The sequence below is a fragment of the Nycticebus coucang genome, chromosome 1 (genome assembly GCF_027406575.1).
Source record: "Nycticebus coucang isolate mNycCou1 chromosome 1, mNycCou1.pri, whole genome shotgun sequence".
In the NCBI taxonomy this organism is placed as follows: Eukaryota; Metazoa; Chordata; class Mammalia; order Primates; family Lorisidae; genus Nycticebus; species Nycticebus coucang.
This window is the reverse complement of record NC_069780.1, coordinates 168,727,107-168,750,009: the sequence shown is the minus strand read 5'-3', so window position 1 is coordinate 168,750,009 and position 22,903 is coordinate 168,727,107. Positions and strand designations below refer to the sequence as shown.

At 40.2% G+C, this 22,903-nt stretch overlaps 1 long non-coding RNA gene across 1 annotated transcript in view; it reads right to left on the bottom strand.

Annotated features, from left to right (window-relative positions):
* Positions 1-22,093, bottom strand: part of LOC128586578 (uncharacterized) — an 88,114-nt gene extending 66,021 nt beyond the window's left edge. The window contains exon 1 of the long non-coding RNA XR_008380262.1: positions 21,844-22,093. This is a non-coding gene — a long non-coding RNA (uncharacterized LOC128586578). The remainder of the gene's footprint in view (positions 1-21,843) is intronic.
* Between the last annotated feature and the right edge of the window lie 810 nt (positions 22,094-22,903).

Below are 22,903 nucleotides of genomic sequence, written 5' to 3'. Positions count from 1 at the left end.
GTTTTTGTGCCAATACCATGCTGTTTTGATCACTATCGATTTGTAGTAAAGTCTGAGGTCTGGTAGTGTGATTCCTCCTGTTTTGTTTTTATTTCTGAGTAATGTCTTGGCTATTCGAGGTTTTTTCTGATTCCATATAAAACGAAGTAATGTTTTTTCAAGATCTTTAAAATATGACAGTGGAGCTTTAATAGGGAGTGCGTTGAAATTATATATTGCTTTGGGTAGTATGGACATTTTGATAATGTTGATTCTTCCTAGCCATGAGCATGGTATGTTTTTCCATTTGTTAACATTTTCAGCTATTTCTTTTCTTAGAGTTTCATAGTTCTCTTTATAGAGATCTTTCACGTCTTTTGTTAGGTAAATTCCCAAATATTTCATCTTCTTTGGCGCTACTGTGAATGGGATAGAGTCCTTAACTGCTTTTTCAATTTGACTGTTGTTGGTGTATATAAAGGCTACCGATTTATGAATGTTGATTTTGTAACCTGAGACACTGCTGTATTCCTTGATCACTTCTAGGAGTTTTGTAGTAGAGTCCCTAGTGTTTTCCAGATACACAATCATATCATCTGCGAAGAGCGAGAGTTTGATCTCTTCTGACCCTATATGGATACCCTTGATCGCCTTTTCTTCCCTAATTGTGGTGGCTAAAACTTCCATTACAATGTTGAAAAGCAATGGAGACAATGGGCAGCCTTGTCTGGTTCCTGATCTGAGTGGAAATGATTCCAATTTAACTCCATTCAATATGATATTGGCTGTGGGTTTGCTGTAGATAGCCTCTATCAGTTTAAGAAAAGTCCCTTCTAGACCAATTTTCTTGAGTGTTCTGATCATGAAGGGATGCTGGATATTATCAAAAGCTTTTTCTGCATCAATTGAGAGAATCATATGGTCTTTGTTTTTTAATTTGTTTATGTGCTGAATTACATTTATAGATTTACGTATATTGAACCAGCCTTGAGACCCTGGGATAAAACCAACTTGGTCATGATGTATAATTTGTTTGATGTGTTGCTGGATTCTGTTTGTTAGGATCTTGTTGAATATTTTTGCATCTATATTCATTAGTGATATTGGTCTATAATTTTCTTTTCTTGTTGGGTCTTTTCCTGGTTTGGGGATCAGGGTGATGTTTGCTTCATAGAACGTGTTGGGTAGTCTTCCTTCTTTTTCTACATTTTGGAACAGGTTGAGTAATATAGGTACTAATTCCTCTTTAAAGGTTTGGTAGAATTCTGACGTGAAACCATCTGGTCCCGGGCTTTTCTTTTTAGGGAGGTTTTGTATAGTTGATGCTATTTCTGAACTTGATATGGGTCTGTTCAACATTTCCACTTGATTCTGGTTAAGTCTTGGAAGGTGGCGTGCTTCCAAGTATCGGTCTATTTCCTTCAGATTTTCATATTTCTGAGAATAAAGTTTCTTGTAATATTCATTAAGGATTTTTTGGATTTCTGATGAGTCTGTGGTTATTTCGTCTTTGTTGTTTCTGATTGATGATATTAGGGATTTTACTCTTTTTTTCCTGATTAGGTTGGCCAGAGGTTTATCTATTTTATTGACCTTTTCAAAAAACCAGCTTTTTGATTTATTGATCTGTTGTATTATTCTTTTGTTTTCAATTTCATTTAATTCTGCTCTAATTTTGGATATTTCTTTTCTTCTACTGGGTTTGGGGTTGGAATGTTCTTCCTTTTCCAGTTGCGTGAGATGTCCCATTAAGTTGTTAACTTCCTCTCTTTCCGTTCTCTTGAGGAAGGCTTGCAGTGCTATAAATTTCCCTCTTAGAACTGCCTTTGCAGTGTCCCAGAGGTTCTGATAGTTTGTGTCTTCATTGTCATTTTGTTCCAAAAAATTGGTGATTTCTTTCTTAATCTCATCTCTGACCCAGCTATCATTCAGCATAAGGTTATTTAACTTCCATGTTTTTGTATGGGTATGCAGATTCCTGTTGTTACTCAATTCAAGTTTTATTCCATGATGGTCTGAGAAGATGCATGGAATAATTTCTATTCCTTTAAATTTACTGAGGTTAGACTTGTGACCTAAAATGTGATCAATTTTGGAGTAAGTTCCGTGGGCTGATGAGAAGTATGTGTATTCAGTTTTGTTGGGATGAAATGTTCTGTAGATGTCTGCTAAATCTAAATATTGGATGGTTAGGTTTAAATCTAAGATTTCTTTGCTCAGCTTCTTTCTGGAGGATCGATCCAACACTGCCAAGGGAGTGTTGAAATCTCCAACGATTATGGAGCTGGAGGAAATCAAGTTACTCATGTCTGTTAGAGTTTCTCTTATAAATTGAGGTGCATTCTGGTTGGGTGCATAGATATTAATAATTGAGATCTCGTCATATTGAGTATTACCCTTAACAAATATGAAGTGACCATTCTTGTCCTTCCTTACTTTTGATGGTTTAAAGCCTACTGTATCTGCAAATAAAATTGCAACACCTGCTTTTTTCTGATTACCATTTGCCTGAAATATGGATGACCATCCTTTCACCCTGAGTCTGTATTTGTCTTTTAAGTTGAGATGTGACTCTTGTATGCAACAAATATCTGGCTTGAGTTTTTGTATCCAGTCAGCTAACCTATGCCTCTTTAGAGGACAGTTTAAGCCATTCACATTGATGGAGAGTATTGATAAGTCTGGTGGAATTTTGGGTGTCGAGTTTTTCAAAGGTCCAGTGGACATTTTTAATCCTTTCGCCAGTGTGGAAGTTGGAGTTTGATCCGAAGTTTCTGGGTGATTTTACTTTTGTGGTATAGGATTGGGTTGGTCATTGTGGAGGATAGGTCTGAGAACATCCTGAAGAGCTGGTTTACTTATGGCAAATTTTTTCAACATATGAATGTCATTGAAGTATTTAATTTCTCCATCATAGATGAAACTCAATTTAGCTGGATACAAGATCCTGGGTTGAAAGTTTTTTTGCTTTAGGAGATTAAAAGTTGATGACCAGCCTCTTCTTGCTTGAAAAGTTTCAGCAGAGAGATCTGCAGTTATTCTAATATTCTTACCTTTGTACGTTATAGTTTTCTTTCGCCGGGTTGCTTTGAGAATCTTCTCTTTCATGTTAACTTTAGTGAAGCTAATTATGATATGTCTGGGAGATGGCTTATTGGGGTTGAATCGTGCTGGGGTTCTGAAGCTGTCTGCTATCTGAATTTCAGATTCTCTGGGCATGTCTGGAAAATTTTCTTTCATAATTTCATGTAGAAGGGCCTCTGTGCCCTTGGCAGCCACTTCATCGTTCTCCGGAATTCCTATAACCCTTACGTTGTTTTTTTTCGAATTATCTGAGAGTTCTCTGAGTGAGTGATCCGTTTTTGCTCTCCATTGCTCTTCCTCTTTGAGAGATTGGGAGCGTTCGAAGACTTTATCTTCAATGTCAGAAATCCTTTCTTCTGCTTGCTCCATTCTGTTACTGAGGGATTCTACTGTATTTTTCATATCTTTGAGGGCTGTAAGTTCTTGTTTCAGTGTGTCTAAGTCTTTGGTGGTTTTGTCTTTAAATTCGTTAAATTCTTGAGACAATTTTTGAATTTCTCCTCGAATTCCTAATTCCATTTTATTGATCTTGTCTGCAAACCAAATTCTGAATTCGACTTCTGACATCTCAGCCAGTTGTTTATGAATGGGATCTTCAATCACATCTGCCGTATCTTTTCTTGGGGGGGTTGATCTATTCTGGTTATTCATGTTACCATAGTTTTTCCGCTGATTCTGCCCCATGGTTTACTCCCTTTGGTTTTTCCCCTGGGGTTTATCGAGGGCCCGTACAGTGTTGTGGCCTGAGAAACTGGGGCCCTGTCTGGTGTGGTGGAGCAAAGTGGTTCTGTCTTGTTTTCAGCTGGTTTCTGTTCGATCCTATTGCAACTTCTACTCTGGCTTGAAGTCTCAGCTGTGTGGAAAAATCAGCAATTAAGTCACCCCGCCTGCCCACCTCTGGCCCCAGTTGGAAAAGGAGAATCAAACCTTCCTACAATCGCACACCCAGGGCACCGCCTGAAGAGGCCTCAGTCTATTAGCCCAGTTCAAAAGGTCCGAATCAACTGTCTCAATCGGCACTTGTCTCGGGTGGAAGGGTTCAAGAGGTCTCTGGGAACTGGATCACAGGGGCCTGGTTACTCCTCTGACACAGTTCACCCCAGTGCAGCGTGGAGTCAGGAGGAGCCACCCAGCAAACAGAGCAGTCTAGGAAGGTTGACGTCTCCTTCCCCACTTTGCCCCTCCGTCGGACCCAGTCACTGGTATCTCTGCAGATGGCTAACCCAGTTGCCTGCAGTGAACAGACACTCCAGGGATTTGCACCTGCCTGAATCGCAAGGAAGTCTGCCAGGCCCCCGCAGACTGCCGCTATCTAGCAGGAGGAGATGGGGCCTGACATCTTTGAGTGTTTGATGCAGGTGATGGGAAGGAGGTGTTCACTCAGGCTTAGCCCCGTCCCTGATGCATGCTGCTAACAGAACAGAACAGAACAGACAACTTTGTGAGGTTCTGTCTCTGTTCCTGTCGTCGCCTACAGAAGACGGGCTGTTTTGAGTTCAAACGTCTTTGCTGCTGGAGAATTGCGTCTGAACACCTCTCTGGGTCGGCCCCGCCCTGGAAGCTTCCCGGGTTTGTGAGCGTCACCCGGTGGCCTCCTCTGGTTGCCCAGGGAGACAGGGGGTGTGGCCTCAGAATATCCAGAAGTGAGCGTTCTGCCGTTAAAGAAAAAACGGCTGTTGATCTACCTCCAGGGAACTGCTGCTCTGGTGTGGGCACTCAGGCGACCCTTTTCTCCTCTGTCCCGCACCCCAGAGTCAGCACTGAGCGGCCGCAGTTTGTGCTGGGTCCACACCCCTTAAGAGATCCCCCAAGAATCAGAACTCTTGGGGGATGGGCCCCCAGACCCCGATTGGGAGTGGGGGTGGGAAGCTAGAGTTTCATTCAGTTTTACGCAATACTACGGTCTGGGGAGGGCTCCTGCACTGCACCGCAGGGAAGTGCCGCCAAGGCTTGATTTCCCCTCAGCAGAGTGCCCTCTCCTCGCTCACGTGTCCCAGAGTCAGCGCTGACCTGACGCAGCTCAGGCACTGTGCACTCCCCTCGAGAAATCACCCAAGGATCCGAACTCCGGGGGTATAGGCCCTCAGACCCCGAGTGAGAGTAGGGGTTCTCAGCTCTCAGCGGCGAGGGCAGAGTCTGATTCAGTCTTGGGCTCCCTATGCCCGGGGAGGGTTGGTGCACTGCACCGCAGGGAAGTGCCGTGAGGCGTGACTCCCCCTCAGCCCGTTGCCCTCTCCTCACTCGCGCGCCTCAGAGTCAATGCTGACCAGTCGCAACTCGGGGACTGTCCACTCCCCTTGAGAAATCACCCAAGGATCCGAAGTCCTGGGGGACAGGCCTCCAGACCTCAGTGGGTGGGAGGGGAGCGCCGGGGATTCAGGGTTGCCGGCAAAGGATTCCCAAAGTTTTATTCAGCCCTATGTCCGGCAGGAGAACGCCACGGCACCCCAGTAGGGGAGGTAGGTCCAGTTTTTAGAAGGTCTCTCCCGTGGAGTGTAGTGGGAGGGCCTTTAATTTCTGCCCGCTTGTTCAATTTTGGGGCTCTTGAGCCGGTCTCATGGGGGAGGGGGACTCCCGTCCGCTTGGTGGTGGATTTTGTACCTTTTGTTTGCGTCCTTGTGATCACAGCTTGCCTCAGCGGTGTTGATGTGCGTTCTTCAGCCTTCTCTCTTGGTGAGGCTCAAGTCCACCAGGATACTTACTAAATTCCTGTCCCTTAACTCTCCTTCTGGACGGGAGCCTTTGTTGAAAGCTGGCTTCAGTCCGCCATCTTGTCTCCTCCCCTCTTTTGTTTGTTTTAGTTTTAAACTTTATTTCGTCCCTTTCACCTCCCTCTCCACTGGTTGATTTCCAATGACTTTCACTTTTCTCTGTCCACATGCATACCCACTGGATAGTTCCAGTTTATTAGAGAGTACATGTGGTACTTGTTTTTACATTCTTGAGATATTTCACTTAGGATAATTGTTTCCAATTCCTTCCAAATTGCTGAAAGGGGCATTAATTCATCCCTTTTTATGGCTGACTAGCATTCCATAGATGCCATAGTTTGTTAACCCACTCATGAATTGATGGGCACTGGGGTTGATTCCACATCTTTACAGTTGTGAATTGTTCTGCAGTAAACATACAAAATCAGGTGTCTTTTTGATAAAATAACCTTTTTTCCTTTGGGTAATTACCCAATAGTGGGATTATTAGATTGAATGGTAGATCTATTTTTAGTTCTTTGAGGTATCACTATACTATTTTCCATAGAGGTTATACTAATTTGCAGTCCCACCAACTGTGTACAAGCAGCCCTTTCTCTCTGGATCCATGCCAGTGTCTATTGTTTTTGGAGTCATTCTCACAGGAGTAAGGTGATATCTCATTGTGTTCTTACTTTGAATTTCCCTGATGATTAGTGACATTGAGCGTTTTTTCATGTGTTTTTTGGCCATTTTTCTATCCTCATTTTGAAAAATTTCTGTTCATGCCTTTTGCCCGCTTTTTAATGGGGATTTTTTTTTTCTTGCAGTATACAAAATTCTAGGCTGGCAGTTTAAGGAGATTAAAGATAGGGCCCAATCCCTTCTGTCTTGTAAGGTCTCAGATGAGAAGTCTGCAGTTAGCCTGATGGGTTTTCCTTTGTAGGTTAGCTCTTGCTTTATTTTTTCCTTCATTTTGATATTGGCCAAGTTGATTACTGTATGTCTTATAGATGATCTATTTGCTAGGAATCTTCCTGGTGTTTGATGACCATTTCATATCTGGATGTCTGAATCCCTCAAATAGATTTTCCATGTTTCTGGCCACCTTTTCTTCTCCCCCAGGAATATCTATAATGGACATGCTAGTTCACTTCACATGGTCCCATATCTCTCTCAATCATTACTCAGTATTTTTTATTATCTTCTTTGCCTCTTTGGATAAATGGGCTAGCTCAAGGGCCTTGTCATCAAGCTCTGAGACTCTTTCTTCTTGGTTTAGTCTGTTGTTGAAGCTTTCAGATATGTTTTGAAACTCTCTAAATGACTCTTCAAATTCTAATATATTCTTTTTTATCACATTGGCAACTTTTTAATTAATTCCCTGAAATGTGGTTTTTGGTTTCTTTTTGTTGGCTTTCAATTTTCTCTTCAATTCCATTCATCTGATTTGCTATCCATATTCTGAATTTCTTTTCCATTATTTTGACAATTTCCTTTTGGTTGGAGTCCACTGGTGTGGCTGCATTGTGAACCTTTGGGGATTTCAAACTCTTGTTTTTTCATGATTCCAGGATTCTTTTGCTGGTTTCTTCTTATCTGACACCTGTTCTCTAGGCTCTAGGCTACTGCAGTTGCAGGGCACCTGTTCCCCTTTGGTGGAAACTCTCTTGTTTAGTTAGAGGAAGAAGAGGACCCTAGATGGAGCTTTTGTGTCCTACACTGGAGTGTTGACCCCTCAGTGGGGAGGTGGGTGCACTGAGAGTCTGTAGAACAGCTATTCTGTTTTGACCCATTCCTTTGTGATTGCTTCAGTTTGAGCCAGTGCTAAATAATCTTTATGCAGCGTGGTGGATTGTTCCCCAGCTTGGTGGAAGTTCAAGTTGGGGGCTGAATCCAATCCTCTCCAAGTAGGGTATTGTGTGTGTGGAGGAGGAGACTTCTCTGCCTGAGGTCACCCAGTGAAGGTGAGAGTGGCAGCTGGGCTGGTCTATCTAGGCAGTGGTCATGGTAGCTGGGCTGGGGCATTTGCACAAACCAGGTCCAAAAGTAATGGTTGCTGTAGGCTAGGGGTTCCTGTTTAAGAATGGACTTCAGGGTGGGTCTCCCAGCCCAGCAGCAATGGTAAAGACTTAGGATGGGGTCTTGGGGCCCAGGCACAATTCTGGAATCCTAGAGCCTGTCACAGGCCAGGCAGGTGCTTTGGAGTTTCAGGGGTTGAGCCCCAAGCTTTGGTGCAGCAAAAGCATTGGAGTTGAAGCTGGAGATCATACGTGGAGCCATACAGAGGGAGAGGCTGTTCTGCCAGCACAGAGCTTGCTGAAGCCCAGCCCAGGGAGGAATTTGTCCCAGCTGTGCAGGGACTGCAGAGGAGGGCCAGGGCTGCTGGTTGACCAAGGTTCTTCCTCCCTGCCTAGGTCCCCCTGAGGCAGACACTCAAGGCTTTCGAGGTGATGCCTGAGGCTTCACCTCTATTCAGGTCCCCACAGTGGACAGGGGCACTTGGCTCCTAGTCACAGGACACGGCACAGAGGAACATCTGTTTTTGCCTCCTCCCTCCCTGGGCCAGCGGGGGTGATGCAAAGGCTACTGAGAAAGCTGAGTCCCAGCAGACCTGGTGCCATGCCCCTAAGCATTCAGGATAGCATCAGATTCAGAAACCCAGGATTGGTAGCCTCCAGGTCTCTGCTGCAACTGCTCTCCAGTGCAATGTCTGCACAGACTCTGAGCAGCACCACGACCAGTCCCCAGAGGTTTGCAGTGCGGGAGGGAGTCACCTCATAGCTTGAGCTACCTGCAGCTTTTACTTGTCTTCAAGAACTATAAAGTTGCCCATAGTATTTATCTCATTTGTGTGTCTCTTTTGCTGTGGGTAAGCAACATGTACATATAAGATAAATAATGTCTATATATATTTCAACTGTTTAATGAATAATCAACAAAATTTGCCAGGAAGTCCCTCTGGAACCATATACCATTCTGGCTCTGAATGAACCAGAAGTGTTTGCCCAAGTGGCAAATTATCCTTGTTAAGTGTAAATCCATTTTAGTGTTAATGTCTGTTCTCATAAGCAGGTAGAATATGATGAAACATATGCCAACTCTGTCATCACTGTGATTTTTAAAAATCTGCATGTAATAATCTAACTGAAGAACTAAGGTGATTTTTTGTTTGCCATAAACCAAGCAGAAGTAAATGCAATAATTTCAAGAGACTTATGGTAGATGGATTTGAGGTATGGATAAGTCTTTCAAATATTATTTATCACTCTTCAGTAAATAAAGGCACAAGAGAAAATATGCAACTCTTTTAGAACTGCAGTAAATTTATGGCTTACTGTCAAATTTTAGCTGCATGTTGAAAATGGGATTAAAGTTAACAAAGGAGAAAAAAAAAGTCGTTTATGCCTCCAATGTAACACTACACAGCAACAAAAATGAATGAACAAAACATTAAGTAAAAGGAACAAAGGTGACAAGATAAATATAAATCTATTTTCATAAATTCATTAAAAAATTAGCAATATGTACTAAAATATTTTGTTTAGTGATTCATATCATTCAAGGAAGCATTTCAGACTGTTTACTTATAAGCAGGTAACAAAGAATTTTTTAACATTTTTACATATAAGAGAAAAGGTATCTAGAGATTTATTCAAACATTTATTCTCCACAAGAAAGGAGAATGGTTAGGTACTTATTTCTAACTAGATATATAATGAAAAATGAAAGTCTGACAAAAGGTAGTAGATATTTGACTGACAGTTACTGAGTGCCAAATTATTGGGTAAGAATTAGTTTACAAAATAAACCATAATCTCATTAAAATTCATCAGAAAATTGTTCAGACATGTTGTCATGAATGCTAATTTCCCCCAAAAAAGTGGTTATAAATTTCATCACAAGTGTTCTATTTCTGGACCAGGCTTGGGTGACTTTTCTTTTACAGTATATAGTGCACAAAATTAAAAAGTAAAGCAAGGAACTCATTATCATAAAATGCAGGACAGTGGCTACCTGGAGGACAGATGGAAGGGACAGTGCTTGGGAAGAGACATGTAGGGTTTCTAGAGCACTGTCCATGTTCTCTCATGTAATAATAATTACACATATGGCCTCGTTTTATTAATTCATTAAACTGCACATTCATTTTGGGGATGCTTTTCTATGTATGTGTCATATTTCTTGATTTGAAATAAGGTATTAAAATAAAGGGTAGATGAAAATTTGAGGCACAAAGTGATTAAGTGGCCAAGATTTTTCCAAGTGCAAAATGTATGGAGTATTCCCTTAGGATAAAGCTGGCTTCTCTAGTCCAAAAAGCATACTTGGCGCATCCCACAAATAGAACTCACTGCTTAGAGCTCTCACTGGCAAATAGCTCTGAACTGCTTCACAACCATTCCTATACTGTTTTTTAGTTAGCCTTTCACATCGATATGCTTTGTCTTCCAGCTCACAGTTTGACACACAGTATCCCCTGATAGTAACTTTATTGATCAGAAGCATTGCAGAGCGTACGTATGAGTCCCATATCAGAACTAGTTAAGACATGTTAAGACAATGTTCCAGTTTTTATCATTTCTAAAACACGTTTCTCCATTCCAGCTCTGAGTGTCAAACACAAAGCCTCATGTCTCTTCCATTGGTCAGGAAACTCTCCTACTCTCTCCACAAACCCAAACATCAGCAGTGTTATGAAAGCACTTGTTATCTAATTCTACTGGAGCTCCTCCAGGGACTCATAAGGACTTTGAGACTTAGAGCTTGCTGACTAATTCCCATGTAGGAAAAAAGAAAAGAATGCAATACCACGTATGATAACCTGATGTAGAGTGAGGACACAATTACCTTATTTGCACTCTCCTTGTGAGGGATGGACTTAATTCTGACTCTGAGTTGCTTTCCTAATATTAATTCATTTTGGTATAGTTTCCATTCAAACCACAAAGTTCAATCATTCTTTCAACAAACATTGTTAAGTACTACGTGCATGTTACCATGCCAAGACACAATGGTATAAGACATCCTGAACTTTCTTTTTTCTTCCTGCCAAACACGTTTTCATTTTTTGATAGCTATTATCAAGGCAGAAATACACAATTCACTAATTAGCAAAGAGCCCTTCCCTTTGTGACAGGATGTTGCAACTCATGGCACCAAAATATAATAGCTATGACATTATAAGGCAAAGTGCCAGACTAAGATGCAATTTTTAAAGGTAATAGCTGAAAAAAAAAAATACTACAAAACTCTGGGATCCCTCACTTGAGTCCAGGGCATAAAAAATGGATGAAGAATAGGGCCTGGGAAGAAGGATTTTCTTAGAGAATGCTATGCTTTCTCTTATCTCTTTTCCTCCAAGAAAGAAGTGTGGGAGAAGTACTAGCTCCTAAAACAAAGCCTAATGAGAAAGACTTTGAGGTTATTACTCAGAGAATTTCTAAAGTAGATTACATGGAGAAGTGAAGAAAGTTCTTGATGTTAGAAAGGGAGACTTGCCCGGGCCCCGTGGCTCATCCTATAATCCCGGCACTTGGTAGGCCGAGGCGGGTGGGTTGCCTGAGCTCACAGGTTTGAGACCAGACTGAGCCAGAGAGAGACCTCACCTCTAAAAATAGCCAGGCATTGCAGAAAGTGCCTATAGTCCCAGCTACCTGGGATGTTGAGGCAAGAGAATCACTTAAGCCCAGGAGTTTGAGGTGGCTGTGAGCTATGACGCCATGGAACTCTACCAAGGGCAAAAAAGTGAGACTCTGTCTCAAAAAAAAAAAAGGAGCCTTTCCCTTTCTAAGGGGGAAGAGATTCTTGACCTCAGTCAAGAGAAATCAGACTATGGAGAGAGCACTCACAGAATCACCATTCATCTTCTCCTGTTAGATGGGAACCTAGTGAACTGGTGTCTGACTCCTGCCTAGAAGCTCTGAAAAGCGAGAGATAGTTGGTTTAAAGATTTGGCAGTTGGAGGAAAGCAGTTGTTGCAGCATTTACTGAGGCAAAGATGAAGAAAGATTCCAGATTCTCACGAACTAGATATGGGACTGGGGCATGTATAAGTGGAGAGCCAACAATGTAGGTCTTGTCCAAAGAGCTACCTGGAAGACACTGAAGATAAAGCCTCCGATTCCCAGGTAGCATACTAATATGTCTCCCTGTGTTTGTCCTTGCCCCTTGGTGTATTCTATCACAGTAATCAAATATTTCCTCTAAAACATAAGTTGGGTCATGTAATTCTTCTGCTCACAACCTTCAATGGCTTCCCATAGTACAGGGAGTAGAAGCCCGAGACTACAAGGCCCTGTACAACTAGACTTCATGCTACCACACCCTTATCTCCTTCCCACATCTGTTCTCTTACTCTGCAGGTGCACTGGCCTCCTTCAGTTCCTTCATGCTACCACACCCTTATCTCCTTCCCACATCTGTTCTCTACTCTGCAGGTGCACTGGCCTCCTTCAGTTCCTCATGCTCCTCAGGGGACTACACTGGGGATTCCCTCTACCTGGAAAGAGTCAATGTGTTGGAATCTTTAGGCACTTTCTTTATGAGGTCTTCCCTCTGCTCCCCCTTTAAAATGTCAACCCTTCCTCTTCCCAAAACTCTATTTCCCCTTCCCTGTTTTATTTTTTTCTCTTTCATTCTCATCACTGTCCAATGTACTGTATACATTTAGTAAATATACGGTATACATGTATGCATATATACACTTAGTATATTTTATGCATGGATGTATACTATGCATGTATGCAGAGGATCTATATATGTGCATGTAAACATTATACACATATTAAATGTATGTGTATAATATGTATATTATGCATATGCAGTAAAACCATAGTATAATTATAGTTCTCTGTGTTTGTATGTGTATATATGGACGTGTAAAATCTTCCTACTAAAAACATGGTTTGTATGAAGGCAAGCATCTTTATCTGTTTTATCTATTTTGTTCATAGTTGTGTACTCGGGGCCTAAACCAGTGCCTAGCACTAAATAATTGCTCAATAAATATTTGTTGACTTTTATTAAATGTGCTTTAATAAAATGTTTGTGAATGATAACATTCTTATATTGATGTTCCAAAGAGGAGGCCAAGGGGGAAGGAGCAGAAAACCCAGAGCAGGAAGCCAGCAGGCACAAAGACAAGTTTGCTGCGTGCGGGAGGGCTTGAGCCTCTCGTTCCTTTGTCTTTCACATGCCTCATGCCCACATATCAGTCAGCAACGGTTATGATCTATGTTGTTCCCTTGTGTTTCCCTTTTGTTCTTGGTGTTTAATAAAAAAATCTGCAACTCCTTCATTAGAGCATCATAAATCACCCACGTTGCACAGTCTGCTCAGGCAGCTCTGATAGGAACCTCCTGGGCTGGATGAGAACTCAGGCAAGCCAGGAAACGCGGCAGTGGACATAAAAGCCAAGGGAAAAATTCTAGGGCATGAATCATGTGGGATTTCAATTTCCCTGATGCCGAGTATGATAACTATCATGGCTTCTAAGAAGTGTTGATAATATGTGTTTTTCTTTAGCTTCAAAATATTCTAGAAATGTGTTCCCTACCTTTAAACATGCTGGGTTCAGAATTCAAGAATTACAGGAGGCAAAAGTGGTCAGGTGACAAAGGAATGAAGAGAAAGAAAATTACAACCTTAGAGCTGCCCTCTTAACTCACCCAATGTATCACTGCATCAGTTTCTTTCCAAATACTCAAGAAATCCCAAGGTTTTAAGGGAAAAGGAGCAAGGAATATTATAATGAGCTAAGAATATATATGTATAAATAACAACTTAGAGCTGAATAAACTGCTGAAAACACACACACACATATACACACGTGTACACATGCAGATACATGAGTATATGGCACACAGCACTCATGGGCACACACACAAACACATTCTGTGGGCCTCTTATTCCAATAGGTCGCAAGAGAACCACAGCCCTAAGCCTCCCGGACTCTCTCAAACATCATGTCCTATTATCCAAAGAATTCATCCATTCTCCTATTCACTTCTCTCAACCCACTTTTGCTCAGTGAGGACTGTGGAAAGTCAGAGTTACAAATGAAGATGCTGAGGCTTTCCCAAAACCCTCCCTTCATGTTGTTCCTTTCATCCATAAATGTTTCCACTAAGCTTCAGCAGATTTCTAGCTCTGATTCTCCTCCTTCCGTGCCTTCCCTCATTGACTTACTTGGACATATCCCTCCATCCAGTTATTCCCAGAGAAAGGCCCTGGGATTAAAGAACACATCCCTGTTACAGAATTGAAGAGCAAAGTATTATCAGCTCAATGTTTCACAAACCATGATCCAATGAAAAAGGTTTCATGATTCTTCAAAGAACCAACACCAAACCAAACAAACAAAAACAAAAGAGAGTTCCCTGCTGAGTAGTATTAGAAAACCCTAGGTACTCTATTCTCTTAGCTTGGAGATTCAGAGTGAGGATTAGCATGGCAAAGGCCTGAGAATCCTGCAGTGGAGAAATGTGATTAATTTGGTTTAACCCCAGTGTTTTCTAAAATTATTTGACAAAATTTTCCAGATTTCATATATCAAGAAACCTTTCCTGAAAAAGCTAGTTTTATGTGAAATACAGTGTAGGAATACTGATCAGACATAACTCCCTTAAATAAAAAGGTTCTGAAATTGAGGCCTAAGAAGTGAAATAACTCAATTAAGACAACAAGCTAGTTTGTCGAAGAGCTTTTAATACACCCCAGGTCTCCTGGATTCTAATCCAATGCCCCTTCCTCTATCACTGAGATCAAATTATATTACCAAATGAAATTTTAAGGTTAGGGCTTTTATTTTTTATCTTGGCAAACTTCTTGGAAGTATTTTGGCAGTATTTTGCTTTGAGAGGACTATATTATAAACACAAAATAGATAAAGCCATTTTTAGTTCAATAAAAAAATTCCCTATATATACAAAAAAGAAATTAGTGAAACCAATATTTTGTGTAATCCCCATGGATCAGCATTCATACTAACAAGTTAAATTTTACAAAAATCCAAAATTCTATGAACAAGGTGGTTTAAAAATAAAATTTCAGCATCCCGACACTGTACTATGGTAGGCACAAACACTAAAAATAGATAAATAAATAAATCCCTCACAGAGTGTGTTGTATAATATTTGTTCCCTTATCAGAAACCTTTGAATAAAAACAAAAAGGAAAATGATATTGTTGTTAAGTTAGATCTCAGTTGAAATTACTATTTGAGGCTGGTATTGTCGATTGCTCAATCACAGAGTCTGCTACTTCCAAAGATAAACCATTATTGGTCCATGCCAATCTTTATCATTCCAGCTGCAAAGTTGGAACTATGATCAATCTATAAGGAAAGTACATCAGGGTTTCTGGAGAAGATTTTTATCCCCTGTAAGTGGGGGATAACATGGGTTAGGCCCACTTTTTATACCTTCCTATATTTGTATGCAGTTGTAATGAGGGAGTAACGTCTGGAAATATTGAAACCATCTTGACAGAGAAGGAAATTAGTTTGCGAACAAAAGCTAATATGTTGAAGTTGGCAGAACAGAAGGATAGGAAAGACTGACCTGGGCCCTTGATCACATCACTGAGGTATGAATTAGCTGTGGGACCCCTCCCTCCATCCAGATTAATAATGTGAAATAATGAAATGTCCATTTGACTGATGGCATTTATGATCATCTTCCTTTATCCTTTCATTTCAGTTCAAGACTGAGCTCTATCTTCCTTTCAGTTATAGAATAGCAAGGTTTGTCCTGGTAGAACACTGACATGTCCAATTTCTTTATCTTCTGGTTGAAATCTCTGTGCCAGAGCTCTCTGCCTTGCAGTGCCCCTGGGCTATACCCAGAGCAAATCTTTTAACTTTCCCTCAGTTGCAAACACTCATTTAGTTCCCCTGTGCTTGGTTACTCACTGCCACCAACTCTTCCTAGGATGCCCTCTGCGGCTCCCTATTTTCTTTCTTTTCCTTCACTCCTCCAGATCACAGCTTCTCTCTGTTTCTGTCCTCACTTCCAGAACCCAAGATTTCTCTGCAAGTCTGCAGTGTCACCCCAGTGAAAATATTTGAACACTTAAGATCATACATTTGCTGTTTACACTAACATCTATCACTCTTCTCCACCTTCACAGGCTGAAGTTCTCTCTTCTTCCCACAGATCAGCACCTTTTGGAAAGAATATTTTAATGAAAGTAGCAAAGACCAATTCATCATTTTGCCCAAGGCCACCGTGCCTTTATGAGACTCCTTGGTGACCCAGTGTCCAAGAGCATTTTGTATCTGCTGAAGTGCTTAGTATTAGTAGTTTATTTACCTGTGCTCAAGCACTATTTTCTGATTAAATTTTAAAAAGTAGGCCTAGTTAATTTATTTCCAAAAAAGGGGGAAAAAGTTAGAAAAAAGATCTTTAATTAGTTGAAAGACATTTTGTTAATTTGCCTAAATAAAGTGGCCATAATAAAGTTTTATGGACTCTAGAATATTTCAACAATTTCAGAACTGACATGTTGAAAACATAGGGACCTTAATTACAGCATCTCATATTTATGCAATGTTTTATGACTCACAAATACCCTTTGTTTCTGTTACCTCATCCAAGCATTCCTCATGTGATAAGTCATTTTTAGGTATATCAAGTTTTTATGTCATCGGTAAACCATTTGAGAGACTATGTATGATCAAAGGTCACTCATAAATACATATTTCAAGTATAAGCTGATATGAAACATAAAGAGAAAAACAAATAAAATGAAAATGTAAAAGAAACTCTCCAGAACAGAATCCAACGTATTAGTCAAGCCAGATCTAGGACGTCGTGTTTATTTCTGAATGTTGTGTTTTAAAAGAAACACTGTCGTAATGATGCCTCCAGACAAAGGAAACAAAGAAAAGATGTCTGGAAATCATCTTAAAAGGCAAAAGGGAAAACTGAGAATGTATGGCCTATAAACAAAAAAAAATCAGGGTTGACATCACAGACATCTTTAAATTCTAAGGCTGTCAAGTTCAAAGGTAGCAGGATCCTTCCTATCATGCATCTGATGGTAGAAATAGTGCAAATGAGCAGAAGTTAAAGAGGCAAAGAATCAAGATAAGAACATCGAGAATTTTCTAATACCCAATAGAAAAATACCCATTAAAATCTACCACTGTTCTCCAACCTTCAAGGCTATTCAACATAAAGAAGAAATTAAAACTAAAGCTAACTAATCATAGACTGGGTTGCCTGAGCATTAAAAATTCCTAAAAAGTATCTGATGCCCTCCTTTGGGAATTCTGGAAGAGGGATTCCAATGTTGGACAGGTAAATCAGATAATCTCTAGAAACACCTTCTAGCTTCCAGCTTATTCTAACAGCAGCCCAAGAATCATTAATCAATTTATTTATGTGGCCAATCTTATCTTTCAAAGTATTAAGGTAACTAAATCTATAGTTTTCTAAAGATATGGGTAGACAAATAAAATCATCCTACAATGATTGGCATTGATTATTCTTAGCACCTGGAATAATACCAGGCACAGGGCAGGAGCTTGATAATATTATATGTGTGGTTTGATAAATGATGTAACTACCTGAAAGTTATATAATTCTGACAGGTTTCCAAACATTTTTACACACACATATAGCTCTTTGGAGCTTTCAGCAAGTGGCACACACCTATAGCCCCAGCCACTCAGGAGGCTGAGTGGAAGGATCACTTGAGCCCAGGAGTTTGAGGCTGCTGTCATCCGTGATCACAGCACTGCTCCCTAGCCTGCGTGACAGAGCGAGTCTCTTAAAAAAAAAAAAAAAATTACGTAAAACCACAATTGAACCCGTCACTGTCCATCATGTCCCATATAAAAAACATGATACATTCCTCTGGCAATTAATACCAGGAAAAAAATGCGCCTTGCCATACTGCGCTTGCATTCCCCTCTGCCCATTCTTCCTTCATTTCTTCTTTCTTCTTTCCTTCCTCCCTTCCATCCTCCTTCCCTTTCTCCCTTTCTTCTTTTTCTTCCTTAAACAAGATAATGAGGACTCTATAAATATAGTTTTATTTTTCCCCAAAAAGTTTCTAGGAAATTCAGTCAACCTTCGGCTTCTAACCTTGACACCCCAAGGTCTTCCCACAAATCTCTCCAACCTTATAAATGAATCACAACTTACAAATTTGTTTTTGGCAAATATACCCATAAATGGGTAAAAGTAAAATTGCTCTTCTGAAAACATGTCCTGTGTTTTTACACTTCCAAGTTCCACAAATACAAACTACATTCTTTATTTTTCATAAAAACTCATTATCACTTCTAAACCAGAAATGTTCTTGCACTAATGATGTTATGAGAAAGAACAGGAGGTTCTTTTTCCTGCTTAAAAATATGTAGTCATTGGATATTTCTAGCTACATTAAAAATAAAATATGGCTTCAAGTTGGAAAAAAAAGTTTGTTTTTTTTTGTAAGCAATGGACACTTTGGTTTGAAAATATATATATACATACATATATATAACTTCGATTCCTAACACACAAAACAGTTAAAAGTACAGCTGCTGAAAGTGGAGCTCAGAGCCCTCCCAACTAAACTTCTGTCAAAAATTCTCCATTCCTGGTGGCATGGGATCTCCTAGTTTTCCAGAGATTGTCATTTGAAAACTAATATCTATGATTTATTTTTAATTTTAGATATCTCGTTTTGAGTTTTTATTATAAATTACCTGAAACTGTTTATGATATTAAGCACATGAAAAGAGGGTGTACTTCCATAGGTTCCTACACATGAGAAAATGGAAACACTGAGACATGAACCACAGCAAGTAGATGGAGCCAAAATTAGAACCCTAAACTGACCTTAGACTCAAGTAGTATCTAGGTCAACCTGTCTGAGCTACAACCTTTACACATGTAAAAATTGTAACAATAATTATCTTGAGGATTAAACGAAAGGAGGCATGAAAATAGCCCTCCAGAGTGCTTTACACATAGTAGATGTCACAATCATCTTCATTCTTCTTTGACCCCTATTGCTCTGGTCTGATCAATAATGTTACACCATTAAAAATCTAAAGGGGGAGGAAAAAAGATGCTAACCTGGAAAACACAGGAACAACTGACAGTGCTGAAAACCAAGTGCAGGATGAGACTGGAGAGACAAGGAGTTAGCCTGGGATTCGTCAGCGACTGTGAGACAAAGGCATAATTGTCAAACTTTGCTAGGAAAAAAAAAAAAAACCTGGGTCATTATGAAAGGCTAAAAATGAGGCACAGACTGGGATCAAAACAAGTAATTAAAGGTTTTGCCACTAACCCAATCACTATCAAATACAATAGATAAGGGCAAGTTTTGACTTTCTTGAGCCACGTCCCAGCCCTTTTTACTTTCAAGGAAATGCATTAAATTGCACGTACATGAAGAATTACAACTCCAGCGGAGCCATCGGGAGAGACGTTGACGAGCATGCATTGGCCCAGTCCAGCTGAACTGTCCTCCAGCTCCTCTGCCAGATCCCTCCAACAGGAAATCTTTTAAAGCAATGTTTTAGCTCTACCACTGACATTTTGCTATAAACTAATGTGATGTTTGGCACCGAAGGCTGTTTATTTAGGTGTGTGGAGGTTCTGGCTGTTAGCTGGGAGAGAAAAGTTATTTTTCTAACTCTCTTCAGAGACCATCCAAGTACTTGAACACCCATTACACACAAAAGAGGGTTGGGCCAGACTTCTGCAGAACTAAGTAGTTGAATTTTTGTAACACTTCCCTCCCACCCCTTTTGGCTATAAACCCCATCCTCAAATCCAGCTGTCCTCTTGCAAAATACAGGTATCTAGCCTGGAGTCCTTTTGCCAAAGTTTTGCTGTCATCTAATTATTAACTGACACCCTTTCTCCCTTCACCCTATCCTCTCAAATAACTTCAAGCTGATAAGTATTCCCAGAAACATTCAAATTTTAACTGATGCTTAATTTAAAATGTTGAAGTGCTTAATGAAGAATGTCAGAGCTTAATAGAAACCTACTGATAGAATTTGAGCTTATATGATGGGTCTGAGGGAGAAGATAGTAGGCGTATACAAGTTAACCAATGACTCCATGAAAATGACCATCTACTACCCCTGCATTCAAGACCAACCTCAGAGAAGATTGTCATTTCCCTAAAGGTACTAGGAGAAGAAAAGTATATAACATACACAATATATATTCTATAGGATAGATTGTGTGTGTATACATACACACGTACACACATACATGTAAGTTTCATGCATACCTTGACCCTATAAGCTTTCTTAAGATATTCAGGGGATTTATTCTAAAGTCACACAACCTTTGCAAATGTTTCCATGATTGTATCTTTGCTAGTAGCAGAGTCAATTCTGCATCATTAATTAAGACTATTTTCTGTACTAACAGCTCATTTCTAACAAGAATCTTCCAGGCCAGTATAGTCAGACAGCCAGTTGATCTCAGAGAGCAGGTTCTTAAGATGAGTTTCATAAAGATGAGTTTCCAGAGATAGCAAGCCACTAACTCTATGTTGGCTCCCCTTTTTTTATCCTCAAAAGTGTGGGATACCCCACAAGTCACAGACACAGGCCAAGTACCCCAAAGATAATTTCAACATTGATTATAAGCTCAAATCTTTTAAGTCCAGCAAAGTAGATGCTTTGGTATAGAAAGGCAGTAGGATGATATTGGAAAAAAAGAATTGGAAGGAAAGAAAGACAAAATACGAAGGGAAAAGTATATCAGGCACTTAAATGAAGAGCAAAGGAAAAGAAAGATCCATTATCAGTAACTCTCAGAACAAGGTGGCAGGTTCTCAGGCCAGAACATCTGTGGAACTGGAGAAAAGGCCAATAATTCAGAGCCTTATGATTGGCAATGTCTCCACACCACTCCCTCCCCTCTTTAGTACCAGCAATGAGCAGAACATTAAAAAGGTGTTTAGACTGTCAGGAAATGTGATTGATTTTTTTTTTTTTTTAAACTCTGCTGTAAAACCCTGCCCATGCACTGGAACAAAAGCAAAAGCTTTCCTCACAGCCAGGTCTGGGTGGAACCTTTGTTAATTTAGGTTAACACCCATCAAGGGATAGCCTTGGAGCTATGGAGACAGGGACAGCAGTCTATGTCTACCAAAAAGGTGTTGCCCTTTCCATGTCCCCCTAGCCCTCCAGAACCCATTGGAATCTCACTTAAGACTAGAAAGCCTCACAATAGAAAGTTAACACAAATAATGGTGTATCTATTAATAGGACAAAAAAGGGATGAAGAATCCTGAGAGCCTGGAGGTAATCTACACCGGTGAAGCTGTATATATCAAACCCGCACAGCTTTTATATGTCAATCATATCACAGTAAAGTGGTTTCACAAGGAAAGAAACACGAATGCCTGGATTATCTAAGAACTGAGTTTTGAGGGATGGAAACGAAGCAGGGTAGAGGTTATCAGTTCAGAATAAATGGGGCTAAATTTAGCACTCTGTTCTTCCATCTGTCAGAATGACTGAGTCAGTCACCAGGATGGAGATGATCCTTGATTTGTGATCTAAGAAAAGAAAGGCAGGCAGGGCTTAGAGCCACAGGCCAGAACTGAGGATCAGGTGTCTTTAATTTAGTGTGAATTGCAGATGGTGAAGTAATTATTATTAAGCAGTTATATAATTGTTAACTCAAGGTGAAAGGTCATACCTCAGTTTGTAACTTTACCAGGAATAGAACTTGTCAGAAATGCTATTTTTCTTATGAAGAACAAAAGAACCAGATGTTGCATAATGTAACTTCTGAATTGAGATCTCTCATAATACAGCACAATATTATTTAGATCCTGTGAATCCATCAAATAACTAACAGTTTTTAAAGGACTTAAATTCAATGTAAATGGATCAGTAATTAAATCTAGGCAACAACTCCCAGGGGCTTTTGCAAACATTAAAGTTCTTATTTCCAATTCATATGGTACAGATTGCAGTTAGTGCAATGATAATGTTTTTATTGCTTTTTTGAGTCTCTGTCAGGTCAAATTGCCTAGGGCAGGCTTGTACTGACTTGCTATAATTTGGTTTGTAACTTTACTCTTGAAATAGAAATTTGATATAAGAGGCTCTTACCTGAAGGTTTTCTGGGGCAGGCAAAATTTATGGTAGTGTTATCTCTGTAGTGGCTGTTCTGTGACTTTCAAAAGCAAGCAACAGCTGGAAGAATGTGAGTTCTGCAGGGGAAAACCCTGGGCAGGTATGTGTGCCCTGTGATCTGAGTGAGCATTAGGATTTAGGTTGATTTCCAAAATGTAATGGCTGGAATTTCTTCTATCCGAGCCTGTTATTGCTCTTCCATTTTGCCTGTTAGACAGATGGTGCTCTATCGAGGCTCCTGCCACTTCAGTTTCTTTCAGAGGGAGAAGAAAAAAAATTATTAACCAACAGGTCTGAAGTAGTTTAATAATTAAAAGAAGAGAAAGGTTTCCCAACAGTCCAGAAAAAAGTTTGTTTGTTCTATCTAGTCTCTAGCCAATAAGAGATAGATATTTCATTGTCTATATGGGCAAAAAATAGAGAAACCAAGACTATTATTACTTATATTCTAGGGATAGTAAACTACTTACTAACTCTAACCAGCCAGCTTAATATTATTTTCCCCATGCTGAAGTTACTAAGACAGGAAAATATTTAAATTTTCTCCAAAAAACTCAACCCTTGGTGACCTCTTTTTCATCTTCACTTCTGTAATATCTACCATACATACCATAAAAAGATAGCACAAGACACCTGTGAGAGAATGCCACTTTCAAAGTTTCCAAAAGGGAAGATACAGCACAAGTGCCCCCTACTCCTGGAGTCCTGAAAACCTCAAGGGGATTCTTATTATGTCCTCGGCTCAGCCCCAGCCCCATGGGATGCTAAAAGTCAAGCACAGGGCTATGTCTAAGTCTAGTCTTCCTCTCTAAATGTTCTTCCCCTTTGCCAAGTCAAGGGTCTTTTATCTAGTCTGGAAAAGGGATAAGAAACCCATTCAGTCTGTTGCATAACCTTCTCAAATCGTCTCTATGTTACTCCAGATGGGTCTTTTTGAGGCTAGAGGTTACATACTTGGAAAGTGCTGTTTGTTAATGTAAGAACAATAGGTGTGCAAGGTATAACTGCCAAATGAGCAATAAACCTATTTAGATTT